This window comes from Mustela lutreola, chromosome 4, assembly GCF_030435805.1.
Source record: "Mustela lutreola isolate mMusLut2 chromosome 4, mMusLut2.pri, whole genome shotgun sequence".
Classification (NCBI taxonomy): domain Eukaryota; kingdom Metazoa; phylum Chordata; class Mammalia; order Carnivora; family Mustelidae; genus Mustela; species Mustela lutreola.
Genome location: NC_081293.1, coordinates 83,492,368 through 83,509,541, shown reverse-complemented (window position 1 = coordinate 83,509,541; position 17,174 = coordinate 83,492,368). Strand labels below are relative to the sequence as shown.

Genomic DNA, 17,174 nt, shown 5'->3' with positions numbered 1-17,174 from the left:
TCTCAAACATTATGTATATCCATGGTTTCTTCTACAGAGAGATGCATGTGGCTCGAGGACATTTCCCAAGTCCCTCTGTTAGAGAATTCTTGCATACATTTATCCCAGCCACATATTCCTGTTCTTATTGGGGGTCTCAGGGCATCATTTTTTTCTGCTGCTATTTCTGTCTCTTAAAGGCACTATGCCTTTATGTGTTCTGCTGATTCTGATATGTTTTGGCCTAAAAAATAAGTAACCAAGCTTTTGAGGAGTTGTGTGTTCAATAAAAGTCCATAAATTTCCTACGTCTCGGGAGCACAGCTGTAGTGCAGGTGCCTTTGACACGTATTTTGGAAGTGCTGAGGCCTTATCTTATTGGGTTCATGGGTTGGAGCATTGTGGTGACCATTGAATAAATGAGGGGATTATGATAATTTTAAGGGAAAAGGTTATTCTGATATTTCCTTTGTACTGATGTTGCTCTGATTTACTCTTGTTGAACTAGATTTAAATATTAATCATTTAAGGTCAAATATCTAATGTATATATGGTCTTCAGTGGATACAACCCAGTAACAACGCAGTTATCGTAACAATTTAGTAAAATAACTGTAATGGAATTTTTCTTTTGAATTTGGCTTTTCTTTTTCTTTTCTTTTTTATTTTCTGTCCACCAGGGAGTAACTATTCCCAGTCAGAGGCGCTATGTATATTATTATAGCTACCTGTTAAAGAATCATCTGGATTATAGACCAGTGGCACTGCTGTTTCACAAGATGATGTTTGAAACGATTCCAATGTTCAGTGGCGGAACTTGCAGTAAGTGCTCTAAATTCTCATCCCTCCATGTACTGGAACATTTTTCTGGACATATCTAGACGTTTACATAGAAATCTAGAAAGAAATTTACCACACTTAAAATGTACGTAGGGGAATATATTTCTGAAGTATCCAAACTAAGTAGCTCCGTTGTTCAGCTTATTGGGCTAAGGAGGCCAGCAGCCATGGGTTTTAATGCCTTAGAAGCCAAATTGTATTTATGAAAGAAACACTCTTTGCTGCATCTACCAAATGCAGCTTAAACTGTGACCAGATGACTAAAAACCCTATCCCAGTAGAGATCCAGCATTCGAGTAGCAGTGGGATTCATTAGTTCCCTGTGTGGGGGCAGGGACCAGTTCCTTCCTATCTTAGGAAGATTAGACATTGGTAGTAATGGTGACAGGGACAATAGAAAGGAAAGGAAGAAATTATAAGACATGGCGACCTGCTGAAATATGTTGAGTGAATAGGGTTGAGTCAGAGTGTGTGGAGCATTAGAGACAACCTGGGATTAAATCCAAGATCCAGTGACAGTTTTGTTAGCTCTCTCATTGCTAGATTGTATAACCTCAGGCACACTCTACTTGTCTTTATGTTTGCTTGTCAATTAAATGAAGACATTTCGAAATCTGAAAATTTCTAAGTATGTACTAAACAGAGTTCATGTCGGTGATGTCTGCCTCCCATTGATTTCTCTTACCCTAGCCTCTGTGAGCCTCCCTCAGTGATCCTGATCCTGGTCTGCTTCTCTGCTAGTCTTGGCTGGAGTTCTTAGACTGAAAGGAGCCTTAATACTGAATACCCAGACCCAAGCAGTTAGTCAAGAGAGAATGCGTGGGTGGAAGTATTATCCAGCCCAGTAAAAGATCAGACTGTTGCTGCTATTTTTCTGTAACTGCCTTGGCAGTGATCAGTCATGTTTTCATGTTTAAGAAACATGTTTCATTTATTTAGAGAGCAGTTCTGTAGTTTGTAGATAAGCAACTACTACAGTATTTCTTTGAATACCTCTAATAATATTTCAGTGAGGTTTTGTAATTTGTTAGTGGTTGTAGTTTTTAGTTTTAAGTTTTGCTTCTTGAAAATATTTATGTAGTTAAAAAATTTCTATCTCTAAATTAACCTGTACTGAGGAAATTAATTTCTTGATAGTGTTTGTCTTTCTCAGGTACTACCACCTTCATATCTTTCCTGTGTTCTTAGAGCTGGACACCTTTATTATAGGCCACAGATTTATTAATAGAGTGTGATATAGGCTCACTGACTTGATTGCCTTAGCAAAGCACAATGGGAGCCCTAACTGATGGCTGTCGTCATCTCTGTACAGCAAAGGCCAAGCACCACAGCAGTGCTCCGTTGAGACAGGCTGTGGCTCTGCTGGTGGGGAGCGCAGCATGGTGTGTAAACCTGTGGAATCTCTGTGTTGTACACCTGAAACTAATGGCACATTGAGTGTCAACTCTGCGTCAACACAAATAATAGAGTCTGTGATAAAAAAAAAAGTTCTAAATGCAAGGCATTAGACTGCCAGAGGTGACTGACACAGGAACTTAACACGTTCATAGAGGAGAAGGAAAAAGGAAGAAAACATTCTTGCTCTTCCTGTAGGATAAATATCAGGTGTAAGGGCCAAAAGGAGGGTTTAATTTTAGGGAGAGAATAAGAGAAAGAGAACATTCAGTTCAATAATCCACCTATCTAGTGTAATTTTTTTCATTGGCTTCTCTAGCAAAAACCTGACAGTTCTGCTCTGCCTGCAACGTTCTGATGGATTTTTGTTTTGTTCTTGTCTTTTTCCACTATTACATTTAAACTTTCAAATTACTGACTGCTGAAAACTTTTCATCTTTACTAATTTTCTCCATTTATGCCCTGTGGTTTCATACTATGTAATAAAGGTGTATTAATAGTAAACATAATTGAATGGGAGGTTATATGTCTAAATTATAAATGGTGTATTCAGAAAAATAAAAGTTTTAGGGGTTGTCATATGGTTTCACAGAGGAAGTCCAGCTCTTCCTTGAATGGTAGAGAAAGTGTACCTTTTATATTGGCATTAAAACTGAAGGAAGTACTGCAGGTGTGACTTGAAGTACAATAGCAGGACATGAACTGGACCCAGAGGCATGGAGGGTGGCATGTGTGGCCCACTGTCAGAGGAGCCTAAATGGGGATGTTAGACTGGATTTGATAGGTGCTGTTGCATCAGTGACAGGTCAAGAGGCTTAGGTTCTGTTTTAAGTCTGGCTGGGTAGGAAGTGGTGATTGCACGATGGGGAACCAGTGGTGGAAAGGAATCCAGTTACGGGACTTCTTGTGAGCCAGATGTGCTTTGCTAAGGCAGTCAAATCTCCTTTCCCTTTTATATTTAAATATTTTGTCAGTTTTGATTCTGGCCATATGAATAATTCCCAAAAGAGGGGAGAAGGGAAAACGAATCTCACTGAGACTTGGGAGACATGAATGTTTTTTGTTTTTAAACATGTTTTGGTCAGGTTAAGGTGAGCTGTTTATATGAAGATCCTCAGTGGGTTCTTGAAAGTGGGTTTGAATCTTAGATGAGAGCTAGATCTGGTTTTTTGGGAGCATCAGGCAGCAGGCATAGTAACTAATTAGCCTTCTGTGTAAATATGGTATTGGGCTAGAGGTTGGGAAGGCTTAGGGAAACAGAGTGGGAGGAGTGTGAGACCTGGTGAGTTGGGAGTTTGGGTTCAGGGGAAAGGTTGGGACCCTTGAGGAAAACGAAGTAGTTTCTGCAAAGCTGTCAGGGGTCAGCAGCTGTTTTCTTACTGAATTATTGTCCTAATATTCCTAAATAAAGGAATAGTTACTATACTCTTCACATCTGAAAGGGTTAAAACATTAGTAAAAGATGAGCAGTGTGATTTTCTGTCAGTAGGCATATGTCAAAACAGTTTAATCCTGATTTTTGTTGACCAGGTATTGACTTGTCATTTCTTTAGAACACAGTCAGTTGTATCAAAGAGAAAGTACTTGACTTGTGTCTTAGAAGTCAGCAGAACTGCACTGATGTTGGACTTCTGATACGTTAGCTCTTGAAGATCTAAGATGGGGAATTCGTATTGTAAATGAACTGATTTTCTGTAGTGATTTAAGGAAAACTTTTAAACTTAGGTTTTGGGGTAGATTCTAAGTGACGCTGATTTGTAATTAGTTTATGAATGGATTACACAGTTTTAGAATTCCTGAAGATGCACATTTTAGATGTAGTTTAATTGAAATCTGGCTTCTACTGTTAATACACTTTTTTTTTTTTTAAAGATTTTATTTATTTATTTGACAGAGAGAGATCACAAGTAGGCAGAGAGGCAAGCAGAGAGAGAGAGAGGAGGAAGCAGGCTCCTGCTGAGCAGAGAGCCTGATGCGGGACTCGATCCCAGGACCCCGAGATCATGACCTGAGCCGAAGGCAGCGGCTTAACCCACTGAGCCACCCAGGCGCCCCGTTAATACACTTTTTAAAGTCCTAAAAAGAGGATTATCACATTCTGAACTAGTGGAGTCTTAATAAGATTACAAGGCATTTCATCCTGGCTGATTTTTATCATAGCTTTGGAATCATACCTTTTTGTTTGCTTTTTCAAGCTAGAGATTCTAATGAAATTTTCAGAATCACATAGTCTTGTAAAAGGCTTGCTGTACTTTGAACCTTTAGTCAAGGAAGTGAAAATTATAGACAGATTGTTGGTAATGTTTCCCCTTTTTGGAGTGCCCTTTTTCTTGTTACATGGCTCACATTCATATTAGAAAAACCCAACAGGCTGTTATCAGACCTTCTGTTTATTATGTGAGTACTGGTGCTGCTCTAGATATGCACGGATAAGCCCATACGTGTTTACTGATGGGAACGTGCATCTAGCTTGGATGCGCCTTTTGCCTTTTTCTCACTTGTTGGTCACATTGATAAACAACGTGATACTTCTTTCTGCATCTCTAACGATGATGCCTTTTAGCGTTAAGGATTTTATGCCAGTTTTTATATATGTGCATATTTTATATATAAATATATATGAAATACACATGAAATTTTTCATGTACTTTTTGCAAGCTTATGATTTTACTTCTTGATGGTCTTGGCATATTTCCTTCAAGACCCACTTACTCGTAAGGTTAATCACTAAAACATATAATCCTTTCCTTTATTTTAAAACAGACAGGGACCAAAGCCAAAATACTTGTTAATGAAAGTGGAATGTGTTTTGGAGTGAGGGGGGTTTTGCTACAGTTCCCGCTTGAGTCTTGTATTTCTTTGCCGACATTTCCAATCTCTGTCTTCCTGTTTCTCATGATGATGGCTTTATATCCCTTTAAGAAATTAAATGTGAGCTATAGGTAAAATAAATGATAGTTAATATTTTTATAAATAGAGTCTTGTGTTTATGGAATTTATTATAACTTTGTTACAGAATGTATTCTCATGCGTCTTATGAACATGTAATGATTTGTGTTTTGTGGGTTTTATTACATGGTAGAGACATTAAAATACTGCAGCAAATATCTGTTTTTAAAGTTACTTTTCATGCAGTTCATAGATGTGCCAGAAGATTATTTTTGCATCTTAATTATAAATCTAATTTATATTAGATTTTTAACATTTTAATGTTAAAGTTTTGCTGCTCTTATAGTTCCAGAAGTCTACTGTTGGGATTTAGTATTTGTGAACTAGAACCAGTAAATAGAACTTTATGCTGAAGGTTAAAATTAGGGAAACTTTTGTACTGGCTATATTTTCTGACCTTTTTAAAAAATATTGATGTGTTTTAGATCTGGGTTACAGATGCCGAATTACTATTCTGTGTGTATTGCTAATATTAACCATTGAAATGGTTTTTGACAGTTTGACATTTGAAGGCATTTCCTGTGGAATGATGCCTATTTAACCATGCAGATCCTCAGTTTGTGGTCTGCCAGCTAAAGGTGAAGATCTATTCCTCCAATTCAGGACCCACACGATGGGAAGACAAGTTCATATACGTTGAGTTTCCTCAGCCTTTGCCTGTGTGTGGTGACATCAAAGTAGAGTTCTTCCCCAAGCAGAACAAGATGCTAAAAAAGGTTTGCCCTTTACTTTTATTGGGAAGAATATCCAAAATCATACTTTGAAGAGTAACCTCAGATATTTTGCTTAAAATATTTGGTTAGGTAGATAAAAAAAAAAAAATAAAATAAAGTCATACTGATTTAAACTCTGAAAAAAAAAAAAAAAAGCATTGGGATCGTTCTTAGACTTCTTGAAAATCCAATCTATAATTCCTGCCTTGTTGAGTTCCACAAATACAAATGGCAAAACTCTGAAAAAAAAAATATTTGGTTAGGCAGAAATCATTCTGTAAGGAGAGATTACAGGATAATATTTTGTGACCGACCATTCGTTGAATTAATTATAATTGGTTTTCTGTTAGATCTACGCATGGTTTGCTTAATATAGCACTGATGAGCCATTATATTGGTAAAAAAAAAAATCTTACTAGAGGAAAAGTCCTTGTGTCATTGTAATTTGAAATGAATTTTCTTTAAGTTGGGTTGTGCAGAGAAATTTTATAAAAATATTAAAGATTGCATACCCCATTAAATCAGTTACCATCTTTTTAGACAGGATGATCTGTTACCAAGAAAAAGTTAACAAGGGGCCAGGGGCCATGGGTTTATAAAAAAAAAAAAATTGTCTATATGTATAAATAAGATCTGTTCCATGGTCTTGTGTAATGGCACAAAACACTTTCCCCCCATTTTGGTTTATTTTTTGTGACACTATGTCATTTTATATTTGGCTTTCTCAAATTTATTGAATATTTCGAATTTTAGTTAGAGTGATAAGTATACAAAAGAAGTAATAACGAGTGAAAAAGTGTGATATTAAGTATACAGATTCAGAAAGTTAGTGGGGTTTGCTTCTTACTGAGCCATAGTTAGGGAATTCAAGAGCTCATTCTTAAAACCGTCTTGGTTTAAGATGTGAAGTGTGAACATTTGAGATGAGTGCGCCTAAGGTGCAACATTTTGGGGTATAATGAAAAAAGATTCTAGCTTTGTATGTTGTTACTGCCTCATTAAACATACCACATAGTGTATTGCCATTCTTTAGACATTCTCAGTAATAGAACTGATTTAGTTTTCCTGATATTTAGGTTAAAAAAAAAAAAAAAAAGGAAGTTTTATTTATTATTAAAACTTTAAACTCTACCTTGATTTATCTAAAGAAATACAATTTCCTATACCCAGAAGCCATATAGCTGGGAAATGACAAAATGTTAAACTGTTTTTTTTTTTCACTAGAAACCCATTTCCTACCTATTCTGTATAAGTGAAAGTTAAATATATCTTGATAACTTTGGGAAATAATTTTTCTGTAGTCCAGGAAGCATTAGCAGGTGTTTAAAATTATCTTTTCCCTTCTGCTCATTGTAAGACTGGCACACACAAAATTTTATTTATTTATTTATTTTAATTATTTATTTAAAATGGGCTTCACACCCAGTATGGGGCTTGAACTCATGACCCTGAGATCAAGAGTCACAAGCTCTACCAAATGTGACAGCCAGGTGCCCCTAAAATTTTATATTTTACTTTTAAAAATAGGCACCTGCATCACTCTGTCCCTATACCTTTAGGAATGTGTAAGTCCTTATTTTCAGTTGTCTGTATGTTACTTTAATACATACAAATTTGAAGATTAGATTAATATTTGTAGTAAATCTGGGATTACTTTATATATATTTATTTGCATTTTATGTGATTTTGCTTACCTATTATAAATGTTGATGTGATTTAAACAAAAATAGATTTAATCATTATCTATACAGAATCCACATTTTTTAAGATTTAAATATTACTAGCTTGTGTTTTTCTGACTCTAAGTTAAATATATGTACTGTTACTAACTTAGTGACTTTGCTAAAATAATTGAAATTAACAAAATTTTTTTTAAAGACTTAACATATGAGGGACGCCTGGGTGCCTCAGAGGGTTAAAGCCTCTGCCTTCGGCTCAGGTCATGATCTCAGGATCCTGGGATCAAGTCCCACATCAGGCTCTCTGCTCAGCAGGGTGCCTGCTCTTCCTCCTCCCCCCACCCCTGCCTACTTCTCTGCCTACTTATGATCTCTGTCGAATAAATAAATAAAATATTTTTTAAAAAAAGACTTACATATGAGATTGCTAGGTACTGTTAAAAGATAAAAAGAATGTTAAACGAAAGATACTTGAAGGTCTTACATCTTTGTGGGAAAATAGCAAAACTATTAGAATAATAGTTCTAATAGGTAAATTAGAATAAAAGATTTGATGGCAGTTCAAGGCACCAGATAAGATGTCATAAAGCTGCATATCATTAACTGTCACATGGGCCATGTCAGCCAAATTCCAGTCATGAAGAGAGAGAGAGAACATTTTCTGTGTTGGTCATGAAAGGGCTGACGTGATGAACTTCTGATTGATATGTTCTTTTGATTAACAGGACCTTGTATTATTTTTAAGAAGTAATTTTTAAAAAATAGGCATTTTATAACCTAAAAAAGTCAAAATGACTTGTCTTCCTTCCCTCATATTCTGAGGTTTTTCAGGCCTACACATTGTAGTGTAAGAAACTGGAGCCACTTAGTGTTTGCATTGCTTCTGAAGTAGAAATGTGTCTGCCTTGCTTCTTTGGGAAGTTGTACGGACATTTCAAGAACTTTTGTTAAAGTAAATTTTCTAATGGATAACTTTTTTTTTTTTTTAAGATTTTATGTATTTATTTGGGAGAGAAAGAAGGATTTGGGGCGTGAGTTGTAGAGGGAGAACCAGACCCCACTGAGCAGAGAGCCTGATGCGGGACTTGAGCCCAGGACCCTAGGATCATGACCTGAGCCGAAGGCAGACACGTAACTGACTGAACCACCCAGGTGACCCTGTAATGGATAGCTTGTTGAAATAGGCCATAAAACCCATTTCTGATTATTTAATACACACATACATACAAACTCAAACATTTTTTAAGGCTAACATTAGACAAGAAAGGAAATACTTTACCTAAGCTTTTAAAACAAAAGTAAGTTATCTCAGAACCTGTGGAGTTACATTTTTGTCTAAAATTTGAGAAAATAATAAACATACGTGAATTAGAGCAACAGATAACCAGTAGCTTGCCAAATATTAGTCTGTACGTTTGTCTTTATTCAGACTACCAAATGACGTGTCACCTATTTTATTGACTTCTTGGGATGAGTATTAAATATAGGTGATATATTTTCTTTAAAAAAATTTAATGTCTTTTTTTTTTTTTAAAGGACAAAATGTTTCACTTTTGGGTAAACACATTCTTCATACCAGAACCAGAGGAAACCTCAGAAAAAGTAGGAAATGGAAGTCTCTGTGATCAAGAAATTGATAGTATTTGCAGTATAGAACGTGCTGATGATGACAAGGAATATCTAGTACTCACTCTAACAAAAAATGATCTTGACAAAGCAAACAAAGACAAGGCCAACCGATACTTTTCTCCAAATTTTAAGGGAAGTTAAAAACATTTCGAGGAATTAGTGGGTGACTCTGCATGTGTGTGTCTGTGTTAAGTATATTGCTGGTAAAGGACTTGTGTGACTGAGGTTTAAATCAAATTAAGTATTAATTAGAAGCAATATTTAGGTATCAGTAATGTGAGTTTCTAATATGGATGCACACGAAATTTTAAAAAGCTGCCTCCCCCACCACCCCGGCCCTTCTTCGTTGTTGTTTGGTGAAATATGGGGCAGGGGTTGGGAAGGGGAATTCAGTTTATGGGACATGAAATAGGAATGAGGGAAGAAAGAAGTTAAAGGGAATTCAGTCATTTGGGAATGATTTGTATGGAATGTTCTTTATTTTTTAATTTTTTATAAACATGTATTTTTATCCCAGGGGTACAGGTCTGAATCAGCACTCACCAAAGCACATACCCTCCCCAGTGTCCATAACCCCACCCCCCCTTCTCCCAACCCCCCTGCCCCCAGCAACCCTCAGTTTGATTTGTGAGATTAAGAGTCACTTATGGTTTGTCTCCCTCCCAATCCCATCTTGTTTCATTGATTCTTCTCCTACCCACTTAAGCCCCCATGTTGCATCACCACTTCCTCATATCAGGGATATCATATGATAGTTGTCTTTCTCCGCTTGACTTATTTCGCTAAGCATGATACGCTCTAGTTCCATCCATGTTGTCACAAATGGCAAGATTTCATTTCTTTTGATGGCTGCATAGTATTTCGTATGGAATGTTCTTAACTGTTCCTACTTTTGTCCCCTTCCAGTTTATTCTCAACTCCTCAGAGTGATCTTGAAATAGATAGATTGTTAAAATTGATATGGTGTTATCACTCCTGTTTATACTTTTTAAAGACCTTGTGGTTTTTTGATATGACCTACAAGGACCTACATAATTCAGCCCAGGATTACCTCCCACATGAGCTCTAGCCACATTCTGCTCCCGCTCCAAGATTCACCCAATCTGCTCTCTCTTCAGTTCTTCCAAATGCTAAGCTCCTTCTGCCTCCAGTCTTTTCAGTTCTTTTTCTCTCCCTGAGGACCTCCCCACCTTCCATCTTTCCCCTGCTGTTCCCACATTTGGCTACCCTTCCGTGTGGTAGCCTTTGCTTCAGTCTTGTTGGTCTGAAAGGCCTCTTGTCAAGCTCTTGTGTTACTCCCTTTCTAAAGCTCTACTGTCTCATATTGTGGAATTATTTGGGTCCTTACTTATATCTATATGTGATGTGTGTGCGTATTTTTAGTCCTGTGTGTTGATAAGAATTTTCCAGGTTAAAAAATCTGATTTGTCAATATTTCCAAATGGTAGTTTGCCCTTTTTCCCTTCCCCTTTCCTGTTCCTCCTTCTACCTGATTTTCCTCCTTCCTTTCACCATACCCTTCTTTCTCTTTCAAAAAAATTTTCTTACTTATTTTGCCTCATTCCATTTTTATAATATGCAGCAAGCCTACCCATAGTTGATAAGTATAAGAATATTGTGAGCAATCCTAAAAATAAATGGGAGGCTACATATTTTAAGTGAAAATAAATCCAATATTAAGCGCCTTTAAATTTTAGATTTCTTTTAAGTGATTAGAAGGGTCTTTGAGAATTCACAGGTTTCCATTGACCATGTCTGCGTTTTCCTTAATTATTAGCTTTTATGGTGTGACTTCCTCTGGTTTTATTGTTTTAATATTAAATATTTTTTAATATTAAAAGAATATATATTTGTGATTACAAATTAAAACTCTTTCAGTTATCAGTAAACAGATATAATGCTGTAAGTGTTTATGAACAAATGAGCAGAGGTGGCATAAAGCACGATCTTGGTGTGTTTTTTAGCCCAGTAGTTAAGAGGAGACCTCTCTAGCAGGTGACCTTTTATCAGAGGCCCACATGGAATGAGTGAGCAGTACAAACATCTGGGATGGGAGGGAAGGGCAGATACAACAGCCCTGAGACAGAATGATTTTCCCATGTTTGAGGAGCAGTAGACAAGCAGCCATTTTGACTAAAGCACATTGGTCTGACTGTGAAGACATTGGTGTGTTTCCAGCACAGGAAGGATGTCATCTGAATTTTGTCTTTAAAATGTAGACTGGAGAGGAGGCAAGGACAGAGCTGGGAGATGAAGTGAGAAGCTGCCACCGTGGTTTAATGTAGCTGAGAGGTGGTGGCTGCAGGGACTAGCGTGGTAGCAGTGGGCACACTGAGAAGCTGTCAGAGGAGGTAGAGATGGCATCGTGTGGGTGGACCCAAAAGGGTTTGCTGATGGAGCGGATGTTGGATGTAAGAGGAGGAGAAGTGAGGATGACTTTTAGGTAGTGGGTCGGGGGTAGGTTGTAGATCAAACAGAAAGAGCAAGGGTCTTCCTGGCGGATCTGATGGAAGCCTCAGATCCACTGCCTTCTGGGCCTCTGCTTCCTCTCTGGGGAGATGGAAATCCCTGCCTCGCTGAGTTGTTGGACGGCTCTCCAGCACTGCTGTGATGGCCCTTTGTCCACTGTCAGATCACTGTCTGATGTTCTTAACCTTCAGGGCTGACGGGATCCCAAACATCGCTGCTAGTCAGTGTTTTTATAATGTAGTACTTGTTTAGTGTTATTTGTGTCAGAAAATACACTGAGGCTCAGAGTGGTAGTAAGTGCAACATTCTTTTGGATCTCAGCTATTTGTACATTGAAGTTTATTGAAAAGACACTTTTTAAATGACCAACGAACTTCAGTCTCAGTGCTTTTTTTTTCAGTAGAATTATTTAGTTAATGCTTACAGCTTATGCTTATTATGTTAGTACATCCCAGTGTATCTTTTCAGTGTATAACAAGAAAAGATTGGAAATCTGAAGCAGATGGTCATTTACAAGATAGCTGCCTTTTCAAGATCCTGTTTGTCATTGCATTTTTAAAAAACAAATCTGTTAAAATATGTATCTCTACTAAGTCATTTAAGATTAGTCAGATTTATGGATTTTCCACTTAAACTCTGTCTTTTTTCTCTAGGTGAAACTGTACTTCACGAAAACAGTTAGAGGAGCCGTCAAATCCCGAGGCTAGCAGTTCAACTTCTGTAACACCAGATGTTAGTGACAATGAACCTGATCATTATAGATATTCTGACACCACTGACTCTGATCCAGAGAATGAACCATTTGATGAAGATCAGCATACACAAATTACAAAAGTCTGAATTTTTTTTTTAATCAAGAGGGATAAAACACCATGAAAACAAACTTGAATAAACTGAAATTGGTCCTTTTTTTTTTTTTAATGGCAATAGGACATTGTGTCAGATTACCAGTTATAGGAACAATTCTCTTTTCCTGACCAATCTTGTTTTACCCTATACATCCACAGGGTTTTGACACTTGTTGTCCAGTTGAAAAAAGGTTGTGTAGCTGTGTCATGTATATACCTTTTTGTGTCAAAAGGACATTTAAAATTCAATTAGGATAAATAAAGATGGCACTTTCCCATTTTATTCCAGTTTTATAAAAAGTGGAGACAGACTGATGTGTATACGTAGGAATTTCTCATTTTGTGTTCTGTCACCAACTGAAGTGGCTCAAGAGTTTTGTGATAACACAGGTTCACATCCTACCCCTTTGCACTTGTGGCAACAGATAAGTTTGCAGTTGGCTAAGAGGAGTTTCTCCAGGGTTTTGCTACATTCTAATGCATGTATTCAGGTTAGGGGAATGGAGGGAGTGCTCAGAAAGGGATATCTGTTAGCTGGACTCTGGACCATATACCATCTCCAGCTACTTCACGCACCTTTCTTTGGCATGCTACAGTTATTAATCTGGATGTTTGAGGAACTGGCCGCTGTCACTGTTTGTTGTTTTGTGCATTTTATTTTTTTTTAAGCATATTGGTGCTAGAAAAGGCAGCTAGAGAGAGTGACTCTGTATTGGGGTACAGGAATGAACCTTCCACAACTTGTTAAGAATCCACAAATGAAGGGATATAAAAATAATGTGGTCATAGATAAGAAACACAGCAACAATGACTTAACCATATAAGTGTGGAGGCTATCAACAAAGAATGGGCTTGAAACATTATAAAAATCGACAATGATCTATTAAAATACATTTTCTGAATTGTAACGACTGCTCCATCTCCTGTGTAATCAAGGCCAGTGCAAAAAGTCAGATGCTATTAGTCCCTACATCAGTCAACCACGTACACTTACTTTATTAGTTTTCAATCATATACCTGCTGTGGATGCTTCATGTGCTGCCTGCAAGCTTCTTTTTTCTCATTGAATATAAAATATTTTGTAATGCTGCACAGGAAATTTCAATTTGAGATTCTACAGTAAGCGTTTTTTTCTTTAAAGATTTATGATGCACTTATTCAATCCAATAGCTGTCAGCCGTTCCGCCCTTTTGACCTTACACATTCTATTACAATGAGTTTTGCAGTTTTGCACATTTTTTAAATGTCATTAACTGTTAGGGAATTTTACTTGAATACTGAATACATATAATGTTTATATTTAAAAGAACATTATTTGTGTTAAAAAGGAAATTAGAGTTGCAGTAAATTTTCAACACTGCACAAATAATAAGGCATTTACTTTTTCAGTAGAAATTGTCCCACATAACGCTTTTATCAATTTTTTATTGAAAGAATAGTTCTTGTTTTTTTTTTTTTGTTGTTGTTGTTTGTTTGTTTTTAAATGTGCAGTGTTGAATCATTTCTTCATAGTGCTAGACTTAGGACTAGGGCTTCAATTTCACTTCTTAAATATCATATATTTGATATGCCCAGACTGCATATGATTCTAAGCAGAGTACAACTACTATTGTAAAGCTAATGTGAAGATACTATTTAAAAAGAAGTTTTTTTCCCCCAGAAATTTGGTGTCTTTCAAATTGTACCTTAACCTTGGAACATTTAAATATCCAGCCAATTTATTTCTTAATGGTGTAAAATCTAATTTTTAATAACTTATTGGTGCTGAAATTGTTCACTAGCTGTGGTCTGACCTAGTTAATTTACAAATACAGATTGCATAGGACCTACTAGAGCAGCATTTATAGAGTTTGATGGTTAAATAGATAAGGCAGAACTTCATCTAAAATATTCTTAGTAAATAATGTTGACATGTTTTCCATACCTCATCAGTTTCATTCAACAAATAAAATTTTTACATTTTTAACAAAGCTCTTAGGATTTACACATTTGTATTTAAACATTGATATATAGAGAGAATTGACTGACTGCTCAAGTTAAATTGGTGAAGTTAGAAGACAGCTATTCCTAAGATCTCAGCATTGAAATTTATATGCCACCTTATCTTTCATAAAAGCTGAAAATTGACTAGGGTTGCTGGGGGGAGGGGGTTTGGGAGAAGGGGGTGGGATTATGGACATTGGGGAGGGTATGTGCTTTGGTGAGTGCCGTGAAGTGTGTAAACCTGGTGATTCACAGACCTGTACCCCTGGGGATAAAAATATATGTTTATAAAAAATAAAAAATTAATAAAAAAAATAAAATAAAATGAAAATCCACTCTTCATGTTTTGATGATAGTTATTAATACTGTTATTTGTTACAGTTTTGGGCACAGTATATTAAAACATAACTTGTGTTGTTCCAATATGTAACATGGAGGGCCAAGTCATCAATAATGACATTATAATGGGCTTTTGCACTGTTATTATTTTTCCTTTGGAATGTGAAGGTCTGAATGAGGGTTTTGATTTTGAATGTTTCAATGTTTTTGAAAAGCCTTCCTTACATTTTATGGTGTAGTCATTGGAAATGGAAAAATGGCATCATATATATATATATATATATATATATATATATATATATATAATACATACTACTCTCCTTTATTTCAGTTATTACCATCCCCATAGAATTTGACAAGAATTGCTATGACTGAAAGGTTTTTGAGTCCTAATTAAAACTTTATTTATGACAGTATTCATAATTAGCCTGAAATGCATTCTGTAGGTAATCTCTTTGAGTTTCTGGAATGTTTTCTTACTTAGACTTTTTGGATGTGCAGCCGCTTACATGTCTGAAGTTACTTGAAGGCATCACTTTTAAGAAAGCTTATAGAGTTGTGCTCTGTGCCATCCCAAGTCCTCTGTAGCTCCTCGCAAACTTTTTTTTTTTTTTGCCATAATTATTACAGGGCAGTTGGATACCTAGCATCCCCGTTCTTTGCTGTGGCACAGGTTATAAACTTAAGTGGAGTTTACCGGCAGCATCAAATGTTTCAGCTTTAAAAAATAAAAAGTAGGGTACAAGTTCCATGTTTAGTTCTAGAAAATGTGGGCAATATGTTCATAATGATGGCCGTGGTCGCCACAAAGTGCCTCGTGTACCTTTACATACTGTTCATGTGTCATGCATGCAGACGGAAGGGGTGGGGCTGTGCACGGAAGTGGGGGCTCTAACCGCAGTGTCTGGCAGAGCTGCCTTCCACCCTGCCGGCTCAGCAGTTCAGTCTGTTTTCCTAGAGCATATATATACTCAACATTTCAGTCTGTTAAACAGCCTTACTGCGATTCAGCCTCTTCAGATACTCTCCTGTTGTGCAGCCCTGGTTCTGTGTATAAATGCTATGCACTGAGGATACACAAACACATAATGACGTGTGCAGGATAACGCCTCATACCAATCAGATGTCCGTTTGTTACTGTGTTTGTTAACAACCCTTTATCTCTTAGTGTTATAAACTCCACTTAAAACTGATTAAAGTCTCATTCTTGTCACTGTGTTGGGTGTTTTATTAAATGAGAGTACTGGTCGTTTGAATTGTTTAAATCATTTGAATTGAGGTTTAAAATAAAAGGCAGCCAGATGTGGTTCTCTGTAACACCACCACCCACCCCTCCGCCCCGTGTTCTTCAAAGCCTGCGGTTATGAAAACATGGGCCTTTGTCAGCTTAAGGGTAGAGTGTCCCAACTACTCATGTTTAATAAGAGACGTGCCTTTTTTTAGGGCCGCAGCCAACACTTAATAAGTTGTTTCAGGCACATGAAATAACATTCTAGTCCTGAAAAAGTTTGAGTCTTGAAAAATTGTCTTTTTCCCCCCACTTAGCCAGATATCTGAAGGAAAATCTCCCCGCATGGATTTGATACTTCGGATTTAAACATGGTGACTTTCCCATCCTTTGTATACTGCCATCAACATACAGGAAGCCTCATCTACTCATCATGACTTGTGCCATTTGAATATTGATAGTCCTGAGTAGTCTGAAAGACTCCGTGTGCTTGAATTAATCTTGTGATTTCTAATCTTAGTCAAAGTTTAAAGACAGGTGTATCCTCCTTTCGTCGGAGCACAGTAAGATCTAGTAGGTGACGGTGTAGCTTGTAGGGATGTTGGGAGAAGTAAAGCAGACCGTGTATGGAACAGTGAGACTTCATGTCCTTTCAGGTTTATATTTTGTTGTGTGGCTTTTAAAAAACAGTAAGTGTGAATAATGTATAATCATCTAAAAAAGTATGCAAAGTGTGTGGTTGTGTATGCACTTCCATTTGGTATTGTGAGGGTTACCATCCTGGAGTTTTAAGTACTGGGTTTCATAAGAGGATCTTGGCAATGTCTGAGATGTAGGAGCATTGTTCTTGCGTGTTGTCCACACTGTCTCTTGCGTTCGTGGGATTCAGTGAATGCCACCACCATTTCTACTGAGAAGTAAAAACCACCCGTGTTTACCTGCAGGCTCCCAGAGGCAGATAAAACATCAAGCCCTTAAATCTCCGGAATTTGTTGCTGATGTCCAACTCCTTTTGTTCTTTAATTCCTGCCAGATAACAAGCCACGCATCTTGATGACTGAAGTCTAGGATTTGATGGGCCATGCTATTAACGAGCACAGAGAGAAAAGTTTCTGAATGGAGAT

At 37.0% G+C, this 17,174-nt stretch overlaps 1 pseudogene; it reads left to right on the top strand.

Moving 5' to 3' along the window:
• The window catches only part of LOC131829041 (phosphatidylinositol 3,4,5-trisphosphate 3-phosphatase and dual-specificity protein phosphatase PTEN-like), a 66,572-nt pseudogene extending 53,789 nt beyond the window's left edge, over positions 1–12,783 (top strand).
• The last annotated feature ends 4,391 nt before the right edge of the window (positions 12,784–17,174 follow it).